General features: G+C 40.7%; 1 long non-coding RNA gene across 2 annotated transcripts; it reads right to left on the bottom strand.

The window, feature by feature from the left end:
- Positions 1-1,595: 1,595 nt before the first annotated feature.
- LOC122239236 lies at positions 1,596-13,651 on the bottom strand. Of its 2 annotated transcripts, XR_006218187.1 has the most exons (4): positions 13,052-13,651; positions 11,841-11,929; positions 3,763-3,838; positions 1,596-1,743 (listed from the first exon to the last, which is right to left on the bottom strand). It is a non-coding gene; the product is annotated as an uncharacterized LOC122239236 (long non-coding RNA). The 2 variants fall into 2 exon arrangements; XR_006218188.1 differs by lacking the exon at positions 11,841-11,929.
- Positions 13,652-14,583: the final 932 nt, after the last annotated feature.

Raw genomic sequence — 14,583 nt, 5'->3', positions numbered from 1 at the left:
CATTTTTTAGGAGATGAAAGAAGGAAAAGAGTGCACCATCCTCTCTGCAAAAGAAATGTCCTAATATCAGGACATTTTATCCAGTGGTATCCACGTAGAGGTTGTACAGAGCAGTGATTCACACATTGTAAAGTGCATGAAAATCACCTGGGGATCTTATTACAATTCAGAACTTGACTTTTTAGGTGGGGGCTGGGAGTCTGCATTTCTATCAAGCATAGGTAATGCCGCAGGAGCTGGTCTCAAGACTATACTTTGAATAGCAAAGGCCCAGAGTCAGAGGAAGGTGATAGGGATCAGAAGAATACGGGGGGGAAAGAGAGGAGAGAGCAGCCCCCTAAAGGACACTCCTTAGTCACTACCAAACAGGGAGAGTGGAAGAGGAGACGATGTGGGTTCTGCCTTATTCTGGCAAAACTGCATGAAAGAGCGTCGCAGGAATTTAATTCTCCTCAGAATCTGTGGGCTAATCCAACAGTGTCTTGGTCCTATGTGGGCTATTGCTGTGGAATGGTTCAGATGAGTGCTTCTCAACTCACAAACGTAGCATTTTGTTTTTGTTATTTCTTTAAACGTTTATTTATTTATTTTGAGAGAGAGAGAGAGTGAGTGCAAGCAGGCGCATGAGTGAGGGAGGGGCAGAGAGGGAGGGAGAGAGAGAATCCCAAACAGGCTTCCGTGCTGTCAGCGCAGACCTTGATGTGGGACTTGATCTCACAATCTGTGACATCATGACCTGAGCAGAAATCAAGAGTCAGGTGCTTAACCGACTGAGCCACCACCCAGGTGCCCCCAAGTGGTTGCATTTTACATTCACTAGAATCATGAAAATGTATCCATACTAGATTTACATCTGGAGAATTAAGTCTTAATATCCAGAGGTAGAGCCCCAGCTCAAGTCTGTTTCCTTGTTTTAAATCTCTCCAGGTTGGGAACCCTTGGTCTAATTGTTCCATGTGGCAAAGATTACGTGCAAAAAAAAAACATGGACATAGAGGTCCATACTCTGGCTGGGACAGGGCTAACCCCAGAGTCTGATTCAATAGAACAAGTTGTCCTACTTAGCTGAAGAAGTGAAGCTTGGTCATTTTGCTATTTGGGGATTAGTGGATTCTACTTGAAAATTATTTTCAGAGGGATACCAGGTAGAATCATGAACAGAACATTCCCAGTGCAGATCTGGTCACAAAACTTATTTGCGTCTCTTGGATAGTCTTTTCTTTCCCTTTCCGATTTTTTCTGTTATGGAAAGTCATGCTGTTTCAATAAAGTTTCTCTAAGAAGTCTGAGAAGACTAGTCTTTGGCCATAGGAAGGGCCACTCAGACCTGATCCTTGGCCTCTGGATCTTCTTGTCCACCCAGACTTATGTAGGAATCCCTCTAGTTCTAGGCTACACCTAAAGATGTGAGTAGATAGAAGTGTCCTGGCTCTGAATTCACACCCTGAGGAGCTGCAGACAGAGTTGAACTTTCTGATTAACTGTTGCATCATGATCAACCTGCTGGGGCCATGTATATTAGGGTTCTCCAGAAAAACAAGACCAATGGGACACACACACACACACACACACACACACACACACACACACACACACAAGATTTATTATAAGATATTGGTTCACATGATTATGGAGGCTGAGAAGTTCTAAGATCCGGAGTCAGCAAACTGGAGATCCAGGAGGGTGGTATAGTTCCAGTCCAAGTCTGAGTCTTCAAATTCTCCCTTAGTCCACATGTTTGTTCTACTTGCCCCCAAAAGATTGGATGAGGTCCACCCACAATGGAAAGGACAATATGGTTTACTCAGTCTACTGATTCCAGTGTTAAGCTTATTTAGCAACACCCACACAGGCACACCTAGAGTCATTTTAAACCAAATCTCTTGGCACCCTTGGCCCAGTCAGGTTGACACATAAAATAGAATCTCATAGTGGGGTGCCTGAGTGGCTTAGTTGGTTAAACGTCCAGCTCCTGATTTCAGTTCAGGTCATGATCTCAACAATCGTGGGATTTAGCCCCACATCAGGCTCCGTGCTAGTCATGGAGCCTGCTTAAGATTCTCTCTCTCCCTCTGCCCCTCTCCCCAGCTTGCACTCTCCCTCTCTCTTAAAAAAAAAATATTTTTTTTGAATCTCATAGAAAGATGAATTGGGTCCAGCTCCACCATTTACCAGCGAGGATTGAGCAATTTGCAAATAGGCTGAAATTTAAGTATTATCTCAACCATCATCTTTAAATCTTTAAATGCTCTCCAGCAATTTCATAAAAACAGTGTTTGTTTAGTCTATTTACCCCTAATTTGCTCCAGCTTGTAATGCCAATATCAGAAAACCTCTGCTATAGCCAGTGCCCTTGTTCATGCTCTGTTTGTTTATTCCTTTGTTCACCTCTCCCCATTCTCCATCAAATCCTACCTGCCCTCCAAGGCCAGTTTATATTTTACACTGTTCATGAAGCATGTACTAGCCATCCCAGCTCACTATTCCCTGTGTTTCTTTGGACTTCATAGCTTTTATTACTTTCCATATGGCTTTCTTGGCAGTTTATTACATACTACCTGATCCTTCTTGTATTGAGGCAGTAACTCAGAACAGCTGAAGCATAGACATTGAAGTCATATATCCCTAGGTTCAAATCTGACACTACCACTTACTGGCTAAATGATTCTGGGCAGGTATTAACTTCTCTGACTTTCAGGCTGTGCATTAATAAAAGAAGAATGGCCTACCTTGCAGAGTAGTAGTAAAAGTGAAATTAATGAAAATAATGATAGTATAACTTTATCTGTGACTTTCATCGTCCTGTCTCCGAGTGTGACGGTTGAAGAATACAGTCCAGTTAAAAAATATCTACCTCAAAATAACTCCGCTTTTTTTTCCTCACATTTTTTTAATATCTGGAAGGAATGTATATTTGTGGCCAAAAAACCCCCTTGACAATCCCCTTTCTTTTCCTATATACTTCCCTTACACCCCATAACTGTTCAGAACCTTTCTTTTCATGATATTCAATTCCTCTCCCAGTTTGAGACCACAGAACCTTGCTGTGGTCTCAACCTTTCCTGTCCCCACTCTAGTCCTGTGTCTATTTCCCCATTCTTGTAAACCTGCATAACAATACAGCCAGGTCTTCAAGGGCCTACTGTCCCACACGCACTTGGAAGATGAGAACGAGGGAAAGGCCAACGAGCACAGAGAAAAGACATATTATTTCTGTTCTGCCACATGTGTGAAGGATTTAGCAGGGCCTGGCACCTAGTACATGCCCCCAAAAGGGCAGCTCCTTTTATTTTATTGCTATGACATATTGCAAAATGAAACAAGAATCATACTCCTTTTCCTTACAAATATGCAACTAGATTGCAAACTCTTTTAAGGAAAAACCTTATATTTTACTTTTTTATACCCTGCACCAGGGCTGCCCGTTAGAACTTTCTGCGTTAATGGAAATGGTCTACCATCTGTGGTGTCCAATATAATAGCCATTATCTCCATGTAAGTGTTGAGTACTTGAGATGTGGCTAGAGAAACAAAGGAAGTGATTTTTTTACTTTATGAATTTATATTACAAAGGCCAACATGTCTATTGGCTACCATATTGGGCAGAGCAGGCAATGTCTACCACAATATCTTGCACAAAGTAGACACTCAGTAATATTTATTGGCTGGCTGGATGAAAAGTGATTAAATAAAGCAAACTATAAATTACATATGTTACAGTGCTGATATTTTTACAAATAGATAATTTTACAATCTACTTACCTAGGTGGAAAGTAGCTATTTTCTTGTTGCGTTATATTCTGGAGCAATTTTCTTGCCACGGGAAAAATAGCAAATGCTAAAACAAATAAGATGCTATATTTAGGTCTCGTTTCTTTGTTCAGTATAAATTCCTTCTGACTCTGAGGTCAGCCTCTTTTGTTTTTCAGAAATTAAAAAAAAGCTGTGATGTACACGTTTTATTTAATGGTGGGTTCTTGTTATGACATTTCCCTTCAGGAATGAAAGAGGAAGAGATAAGTTATTGTCAATGCAGCCACAAGCAAATTCAACCATCTTCCTCGGCACTGAAGAGAAACGTCAAAAGGGATTAATCATGCATTAAAGATGCACAGACATGTTATCTCTTCCATATATTGAAGGACTAGGATATGTTTAAATATGTGTAGACCATTATTAGATAGTCAGGGGCTTAGGAACCTTGAAATAATATTTATATCAGTAGCTCTTCAACTTTCAACACAAAGATAGAAAAAATATTTTATTGATATTTCATCTGTGTAATAATTGTGTTTAAGATTATTTAGCCTTACAAAAGAATATCTTTATGTTGAATTTATTTCTTCATCTCTTCATGTTTTTAAAACATCACATTTGAACAAGGCCCAATATATCTAGGTCTCTTTTCCCCTCCTAGAATGACAGTTAGGAAACCAAGATAAAGTGAAGTCATAAAAAGATTCCCGAAACAAGAGGGGAGGGGAACCTTATATTCAATATGAACAGAAGAAGTCTGGGATCTTAAGATTAACATTACACTAAGTGAAATAAACCAGACACAAAATACACCAGGCATGTAGTGTATTATTTCACTTACATGAAATACCTAGAAGAGGCAAATTCATAGAGATACAAAGTGGATTCAAGGTTACCAGGGCTTGGGGAGAGGGAGGAATGGGAAGTATTGCTTGGTTGGAGAGCTTCTGTTTTGGGGGATGAAAAAGTTTTGGAACTAGATAGTCGTGATGGTTGTACAACATTGTGAGCGTCATCAATGCCATTAAATCGTACCGTTAAAAATTGTTAAAATGGTCACTTTGAGGTTACACATATTCTACCACTATAAGAAAAAGAAGAGTTTGGTATCCCCAAAATAGGTGTCACATAGAAGAAAAATAGCACCGTTTAGAAGAGGTCAACAGGCAAGTTTAACCAGGTATTTAGGTCAACAAAATTATATAGAAAACATCTGACTTCAGGACTTTAGTTTTGACAGGAAACATTCTGTAGGGAAAACAAAGTGTCCTTCAAACAACAGCAAAGAAATAACTAATGGCATTCAATAGAAGGCAAAGGAAGTGATGTTAACAGGGTTTGGGAAAGCCTGCTGGAAGGCATCCTTCACATTTAGGTGATATACTGGAGTACAGCCATATCCTCACACAACCATCTCTTGGGGCCACTGGGAGAAAAAGAATGATGGGCTGGAACCAGTGAACTGACTTAATGTGGCATTTCTTGAGTCTTATGTGGCTATGGTATGACATTAGGACTAGAAAGGACTCTTAGAGCCATTTATTCATCCCTTTGAAGGACTGCAAGTAAGCCATCTGAAACTGAGAACTTATACTTTTTCTGAAGACTTCCAAAATCATGCCTTGGATGTTTAACTCACATCTCCTAAAGAAAGCTTAAACTGCTCTTTTTTTTTTGCTGTCTAATTAGAAGTAGAGAAAGAACCATCATCTTGCTGTTACCTTCAAGTTTCTCATCTGCATTTCGTAACACAGAGCCTGGAAATGGATAAAGTATTTCAGGAAGGATATAACCAAGTGAGCCTTTCCTGTATGTAGCAGTCAGAGTCCAGGCAGAAAAGCAGAGCCAAAATCATTACGGTAAGAATATGAATACTCTACATAATACAAAGGTCTACAAGAAAGAGTCAGAGGATCAAAGTGGATAAAGTATTTCAGGAAGGATATAATCAAGTGAGCCTTTCCTGTATGTAGCAGTCAGGGTCCAGGCAGAAAAGCAGAGCCAAAATCATTACAGTAAGAATATGAATACTCTAGGATGGGAAAGGTCTACAAGAAAGAGTCAGAGGATCAAAGAAAGAATCATCAGCCGGTCCAGTTGAAGTACTGACATGGATGGACATGTCAGACCTTCCAGGGAAATCTGAAAAGCCAAGCATGTCTGACTGCTAGAGTAGAGCCATGAAGGAGGAACTCCTGGAAAGATCCAAGTATGGCTGTGGTTCTGTTCAGCTATAGGCAGCCAAGCCCCTGGAAGACTCGATGCCTCTGTTGGTCTAGAGAGCCAGAGGTTGCAATGATGACCCAGTAACAGAGCAGAGGACAGCAAGGACCAGCTGGAACCCACCCGATACCTCTGTTTCTGTCCCTCACCATATATGACCACATAATTTTCATGATTGTCTGCCACTTTGCTTCCATCTTGCAAATCTCACACAAATTTCTTCCTTGACCAGCTCTCACCCTGAAACAGGTTACCACCATAACCAGGTTGATATAGCATAATCTAGCCTATTATATCACCTTTCTGTGTCTTGTAATTAATGTCTAGACTTAAGCTTAAATAAATGTATCAAAAACGTTTAAGTTGGAATAGCGAAAGTGCTGTCCATCCTGTTCTTGCCCTGTACAGGTGAATAAAAGATTGAAAGTTGATTTAAAAATAATCAAAATTATTTCCCTTCTTCCTTCCTGATTCTGTTTATTTACTTCATGGTAATCGATGGTAGAAAAACATAGTGCTTTATTACTCCCCATCACATCAACCTGAGACACGAGACTGTCATTCCACATTTTCAGTTTCAACTGTAAAGCATGCTCTATCAACAAATTGAGCAACGTCTACATTGGCTGTCTTTACTAATGCCTAACATCCAGAAGTGGAGTATCGTTTGCAGTGACAAACCCTTGGAAACAACCAAAATGTTCATCATGAGGAGAGTGGTTAAATAGAAGATGCAATGGAACAACAGGCAAGGGAATACTATGCAGCCTTTGAAAAAAAAAGACATGGTAGTGATATGGAGCCATCTCATTGTTACTTTTACTTTGTGAAATAAAAAGGCATCGTAGAAATAATGCATATGGTACTGTTAAACAAGGATGCATAAAGTCAGGCAGAGAAAGACAGATACCATATGTTTTCACTCATATGTGGATCCTGAGAAACTTTACAGAAGACCAAGGGGGGAGGAAAAAAATAAAGTTAGAGAGGGAAGGAGCCAAATCATAAGAGACTCTTAAATACTGAGAACAAACTGAGGATTGATGGGGGCTGAGGGAGAGGGGAAAGTGAGTGATGGGCATTGAGGAGGGCACCTGTTGGGATGAGCACTGGGTGTTGTACGGAAACCAATTTGACAATAAATTATATTTAACATAAAAAAACAAAGGATGCATATAATGTCTCTTTTCTCTGGGGAAAGTGACTGGGGATGGAGTGGGGAAAAGAATATATAATCTTTGAATTTTGTGCCATTTATCTGTATTGTTTATTAGATAGATAATGATAGATGATTAAATAGATGATTGATAGATGACAGATAGATAGATAATTGATAGATAAATAGATGATTGATAGTTGATAGATAGATGATAGATAAATTTAGACATGAAAAGGTAGGTAGATAGACCCACATTTTAATAATTATGTGCTCTGGGATATAGTGTGATTTAGCATATTTTACCCCCAAATTCTCTCCTCTTGGAATCAAAGATGACCAGGAGAAAGAGATGATAGTTATCATAATTCATTTCATGATAACAAAACCAAACTCACAGGTTGGGTCAATGTACCAAAGTGTACACATGTGAGAAAAAGGTGGAAAAATGTCTTACTTCCTTTGCCTTGCCTCATTTCATTCCTCCATGAAACCAGTATTTTTGCATATTTTTACACATTTTGCCACAAGTTTAAAAGATAGGTGCAAAGTACTTGTTAGAAAAGGTTCTTCTTGGAGACACCACCCATTCCAAACTACAGAAAGAAGTTCCCTGATCTGATCATCAGAATCAGTTATTAAAGGGGGAGAATATTGTTACTAATCTAGGTCAGTTAAGAGGCTTATTCTGCCCACCCTCCCTTTTCCTGGACCACCTGCTACAGGAGGATTGGATTTACTGTGCTCCTCCTTTGTAATTCATTTCCTCTGTCCAAATTACATTTCCCTCTTTCATTCTGCCCAGATGTTTGACAGGTGCTTAACTTCTGGAATCCCTCACCCAATAACCACACGTTCTTTCTTACATGTAGTTGTCCAAGGCTCAGAACAAGCCGCGTTTTGCATGAGACTACAGACTGTTCTGGTACTAAACGAATCATGGCTTCTGGAGAAGAGCGGGATATTAGTGTGGACTTTGGATTGGTGCTGACTTTCTGGGACCATGAAATTCTTCTCTCTGGCTCTTCCTTTCCATTTTCTCCTGGTCCTTGATTAGCTAATATCCTTGCTCAAAATACTTAGCTGTGACCATTGCAAAAAGGGCTGAGGGACACGGTTACATAACATGCTTTTTAGTTTCTGGTACTACATGCATCATCTCTTGATTAATATGCAGAATTAGGGGTGCCTGGGTGGCTCAGTCGGTTGAGCAACCAACTTGGCTCAGGTCATGATCTCATGGTTTGTGAGTTCGAGCCCCGCGTCGGGCTCTGTGCTGACAGCTAGGAGCCTGGAGCCTGCTTTGGATTCTGTGCCTCCCTCTCTCTCTTCCCCTTCCCCACTCATGCTCTGTTTCTCTCTGTCTCAGAAATAAATGAACATTAAAAAAAATTTTTTTTAAATATGTGGAATTAAGGACACTGGAAAAAAAACTATTTTTTTTTTTAAAAGAAGTGGTTATTAGTTTTCTTTATTACAAGAAATCCTGGACTTTCAATTTCTTTCTTCAGTGGGCCATCTGTATGCAAAAAACCATGCAGCTTTCATGGAACCCTTGGTTGTCCCACCAGCACTGTGCACTTATTTTTAGTTGCTTTAGTTGTTTGTGGAGGTGAGGATTTTCCTGACGTTTCCATGCAGGTAGGCCTTCGGTTTGCAAGCTGTGTATAATTTCTTGTTATTCTTACAGTGTGAGAAGTTGACTTATAACAGGCTGATTCCATTAGAAGTTGTTTATACAAATCAAAGTCACAATGAGATACCACCTCACACCTGTCAGAATGGCTAACATTAACAACTCAGGCAACAATAGATGTTGGCAAGGATGCAGAGAAAGAGGATCTCTTTTGTATGCTGGTGGGAATGCAGACTGGTGCAGCCACTCTGGAAAACAGTATGGAGGTTCCTCAAAAAATTAAAAATAGAACTAGCCTACGACCTAGCAATTGCACTATTAGGTATTTATCCAAGGGATACAGGTGTGCTGTTTCGAAGGGGCACATGCACCCCAGTGTTTATAGCAGCACTATCAACAATAGCCAAATTATGGAAAGAGCCCAAATGTCTACTGACAGATGAATGGATAAAGAAGATGTGGTATATATATATATATATATATATATATATATATATATACCACATATATATATATATATACCATATATATATAGTATATATATATATATATATATATATATATATATATATATATACAATGGAGTACTACTCGACAATCAAAAAGAATGAAATCTTGCCATTTGCAACTACATGGATGGAACTGGAGGGTATTATGCTAAGCAAAATTAGTCAGAGAAAGACAAAAATCATATGACTTCACTCATATGAGGACTTTAAGAGACAAAACAGATGAACATAAGGGAAGGGAAACAAAAATAATATAAAACAGGGAGGGGGACAAAACAGAAGAGACTCATAAGTATGGAGAACAAACTGAGGGTTACTGGAGGGGTTGTGGGAGGAGAGGTGGGTTAAATGGGTAAGGGGCACTAAGGAATCTACTCTTGAAATCATTGTTGCACCATATGCTAACTAACTTGGATGTAAATTTAAAAAGAAAAAGGGGGGTTATTTAGAGATCACTAAAGAATGGATGAGACTGGTGCTCTGGCCACCAGCGTTCATATTTACCACACCTCTTCTCTTCCTCGGGTAGAAAACTCCTAAAGATCCGGGTAAAGGTCATTGGTTTTCTCTGTCTCATGCACTTCCTTTCTCTCACTTCACTCCAGTTGTGGGCCCCTCGGGCTCAGGGCTTTGGTGTCTGCTGTTCCTTCTACTTGGAATACTCTTCTCCCAGAGCCTCTGGACTCACTCCTCCACTTTCTTCGAGTGGAGTCTATGCTCAAATGCGCTTTCTTGTCAGCCACCCTGTTTGGAATTATAATGCCCCGCACTTCCTGTTCCATTTGCTTAATTTTTCTCCAGGGTGCTCCACCTTATATATTTCGGCTTTTGTTATTGTATCGCTGCATCCTCAGGTCCACGAGGGCAGGGATTTTTGACTGTTGCTGTTTCCCTTTTGCCTGGCATAGAGCAGGCACACTGGAACGAAGGAATGAAGGAATCATTGTAATTGTTTTCCTCCTCATCTTACTGGATAGGCTAAACTAAGACTTTGCCCAGAGGGCATGAAGATGAGTCAATTCAAATGAGTAGAAGCCAATACTGAACTATAAACTACTATGTTCTAAGTATTTTGTGTTTTGACTCATCATTCTCTCTGCCCAGCACCACCACCACCTCACCCTGATCGTGTTTTGGAGACTGCTCTCCCTGCCTTTGGGAACTTCTCACCAACTCCATTCATATGGCCACCACGGGAGCCTCCATGTTAACACAGTATGACCTCAGCTCGTGGCCTTCATTGTTGGGCACAGGGGTAGACCTCTGTCTTATTCAAGCTAGACAAGAGACGTGCTCCTGAAAACTTGGAATCCAGACCAAGAGATCCAAACTCAGCCGGTTATGTGATTGAAATGAGAAAAGGTAAACCTGGGAGCTGCTGTTGACCGCCAAATTTTCATTTGTGCAGGCTGGCAAATAAAGAAAATGGGTCTGAGGCCAAGGGAATGATAGAACGATCATGCAGAGAGACCCAGAGACATGAAACAAAGTATGGTCCCTGGAATCCCTGATTTCAATTCACTTTACGTATGTATGTATGTACATATTTATTTATTTATTTAAATCCAAGTTAGTTAACATCTAGTGTATTAATGGTTCCAGGAGTAGAATTTAGTGATTCGTCACTTACACACAACACCCAGGGCTCATCCTAACAAATGCCCACCTTAATGACCATCACTCATCTAGCCCATCCCCCAACTGCCTCCCCTCCAGCAACCCTCAGTTTGTTTTCTGTATTTAAGAGTCTGTTACGGTTTACTTCCCTCTTGGTTTTTACCGTATTTTACCTTCCCTTCCCCTATGTTCATCCCCTTCCCCACTCATGCTCTGTGTCTCTCTCTCAAGAATAAATAAACATTAAAAAAAAATTTTAAACACTTTATTATGGACACTTTACACATATAAAGTAAAATAGCATAATGATTTCCTATGTACTGATGATCAACCAACTTCCACCATTATCACATTCACCAGTCTTATTTCTTCTTTTGTTTATTTTTGAGAGACCGAGAAAGAGCACCAGCAGGGGAGGGGCAGATAGAGAGAGGAAGACACAGAATCCAAAACAGACCTCAGGCTCTGAGCTGTCAGCATACAGCCCGACGCAAGGCTCAAACTCACGAATTGTGAGATCATGACCTGAGTTGAAGTCGGACCCTTAACCAACTGAGCCACACAGATGCCCCAAACCAGTCTTATTTCTTGATGCCCTTTTAACCAGCAAACCCTGAGAGAAAAGAGAACACTCAATAAGTCTTGTTGAGTCCTTGGAGTGGGATCTACAGTGTGGCTGTGCAGTGGTCCTCTGTGGAAAACTGCAGAAAAGGAAGAGACAGGCGCTCAGGAAGAGTGGCTGCTGGGATCCCAGGCATCTACTGTGCCATTGGAGGGAGGAGGATTGATTAGATCACCCAAGAGACAGAGAGGGCTTTTCCAGCACCAGAGGAAAGTACTAAATGTTGGAGGACCCAACAGAGTTAAACAAAATTCAAAACGCAGCCCAGCCCCCTGCAAACATATTGCATGTTTGTGATAACCAGGTAAGATTAATGCTCACATGTTGCCATCTGAGATGCGATGTTGGGAGGCCTCAGCATCAGGGTTCATTTATTTTCATCTCTTTCTGGTTCCTCTCTCTGCTCCTGGCTAATGATTTACAAGTGACACCTTGGTAACAGCTAAGGGATCCTCTTTCCCTGTTCCCTTTAAGGGCAGGAAGTAATCCTGAACCTGGGGACAGTCCCATCAGCCATGATTAGAGCTGTACCAGGGACACTGTTGGAGCTGGCCGGAGCTTTGTTCAATGAGATGGCAGGTCCCCAGCCTGACACTCTGCTGACAGCTGCTGTTTCCCTTTTCTCTCTCTCTGTCTTTCTCTCTCCCTCCCTCCCTCATGCCAGAAGGACATTTATGCAAGCGCCACTGGCTGGGGACTGAGTAAACCAAGATAAAAAATGAAATGTCTGGACTCAGCACGGTATAGTACAGTGTGCTTTCCCACAGTGAAGAAACACAGCCCCAGAACTGCCAGAATGAGCTAGAGTCATTCTCAGGAGATTCTCGTCCCCAGGGTTTCTCCTCTCATTATGGCTTTTAGGTGCCCATGACGTTACTCCTGGGACAGAGGCAGCTGCCAGCCCTAATATCTATCTCGTAGGAGAGTTGTGAGGATCAAATGAAATTGTGAATGGGGAGGTATTTTGTTAACTGCATAATGCCAGGCAATCGTAAAGGACTGTCATTTTCACTACAGTTTTTTTACCTCATACCTGGGGACCTGTTGTCACGCCCCGTCAGGCCTTCTTTCAGCCTGAAACCCGGGTCTTTTTTCTCTAAAGAAGAAAGCTTTGTTCAATACCTATTTCTGAGTGACAGCCACTCCTGAAAAGAATCCACTAATATTTATGATTCACATGCGAAAATGTGTCAAACATATTTAGCAAGCTTCCTGTGAATTCCTTGTGCCTAGCAACGAAAACAGAAAAGGCAACATATGGATTTGTGGTTATTTGAGACCAGTTTGATCTGAATGAACAAATTTGCCTGTTTTTCCAAATGTGAACCTGTACAATGATCATTGTGTGTGTGTAGGACAAGTAATGCTCTTCCTACTAGAGTTTTATTTCTATTTTTTCAGAATGAAATTTATATCCCTGGCAAGGAGTCATTGAGTCTAGTGTGTACAGCCTCTGACATTCTAACTCACTTCTCCATGCCCTGTCTTTTCCAATCCAAAACCCTTGAATTTCAAAGTTATTTCCTTCCTACCGGAAACATTGTATCAGGCATCACAGCAGTAACGATTTCTCTAGAAGAAAGCCAGTGGCCATAACTCCATCCCAGGCAGCAAACCCTGTGGGGGAATTTCAATGGGAAGAATCCAGAAGACAAAAACACCTTGTCTGTTGGGGTCTTGTCTGAAAGGTGCCTCAGTTTCTGGGAGGAGGTGTCGACGTCAACATGAGAGAGAACTTTTGAGCAGTCAGAGGTGCCAGAGATAGAGTGGATCCTCTTGAAGGGAACCAGCTTCTCATCAGCTGGATGTAGGCACCACGGGGAAAAGAAGCTTTAGGGAATTCAAACACCCAGTAAGAGGCTGGACTAACTGTACACAATGCCTCCAACAACCCCAGGAGCCTGTGAGTCTAAAACAGCTGCATGGTTCATAATAAGTACCAGGCCCCTCTCTGTATAGTTTGAACAAGAAGAACATGCTTTAAAAAATCCCTTGCATTGACACCGGAAAGTCCACCATTCGTCATTTCTTCTTTTGTGCCAAACATTTTAATTTTCTTAAAATTTTTTTTAAAGGGGTAGTAATGTTAAAAGTTCATCCTTGCGGGGGGAAATAACTGATAAACTACTTGTTCATCCCCTCAAGAGAAAAAATGGAAACCCAATAAAAGCATGAATAGGAAGAAGAAGGAAGGAAGGAAGGAAGGAAGGAAGGAAGGAAGGAAGGAAGGAACGAAGGAAGAAAGGAAGGAAAGGAAGACCTATGAGAAATTTGGGCCACACCACAGTTATTTGGGACCAAGTTTGACAAGGGCCCCCTTGGAATTTCTCAATTACTTGTGGGGTACATCTTAAAAATCTATCCTATCCCAAATCCCAATCACCTCCCATTGTTACCAATCTCAGTGGACAGTCTACCTTCACAGCTACCCACTGCCTCCCAATTCTACCCTCACTGTATCCAACTCCCACCACACAAAGTGTTAGGGTTCTAGAATCATCAGTACAGAGGGTATATTCAACCAAGATTCTTTCTCTCTTTAATCCTCAGTGACTTGAGCTCTTACCTCTGCCCTTTCACCTCCTGCTGCTTTCTTATCTTGTGTCAATCAGAGCCCAGTCTGGAAACTAATGGTGTATCTAATCTGAGTGTTTAGGAAAACTTTCATGAATAAACAACTGACAAACATTAAGTTCACAGAAGACCATTGTTAAACTCCAAAAGTTTCTCTACATGCAGTAAGTAAAAATTCTTATAAGATTACAAAATTAAATATATCACAATGATATCATATCTAAGTATTATAATATTGTATTTGTGGGAAATCCATAAGTTAAATTTAAAATCATCCAATTTCTTTACCATTTAGAGAGGGGTATATTCCTTGCAGCCTTTCCCACATGCAAATACATATAGTTAAAAATGAATTTATACCACACTTAGCACTCTGTAACCTCTTTGGGTCTCAGCTTCCTCCTCTCTAATATGTGCCTTTAGTGCTGTTGTGTTTATCAAATGCATTATTACACACAAAACCCTTAATAAGCACTCAATAAGTAAAATT

This window comes from Panthera tigris, chromosome B3, assembly GCF_018350195.1.
Source record: "Panthera tigris isolate Pti1 chromosome B3, P.tigris_Pti1_mat1.1, whole genome shotgun sequence".
Classification (NCBI taxonomy): Eukaryota; Metazoa; Chordata; class Mammalia; order Carnivora; family Felidae; genus Panthera; species Panthera tigris.
This window is presented reverse-complemented; position numbering and strand designations above follow the sequence as displayed.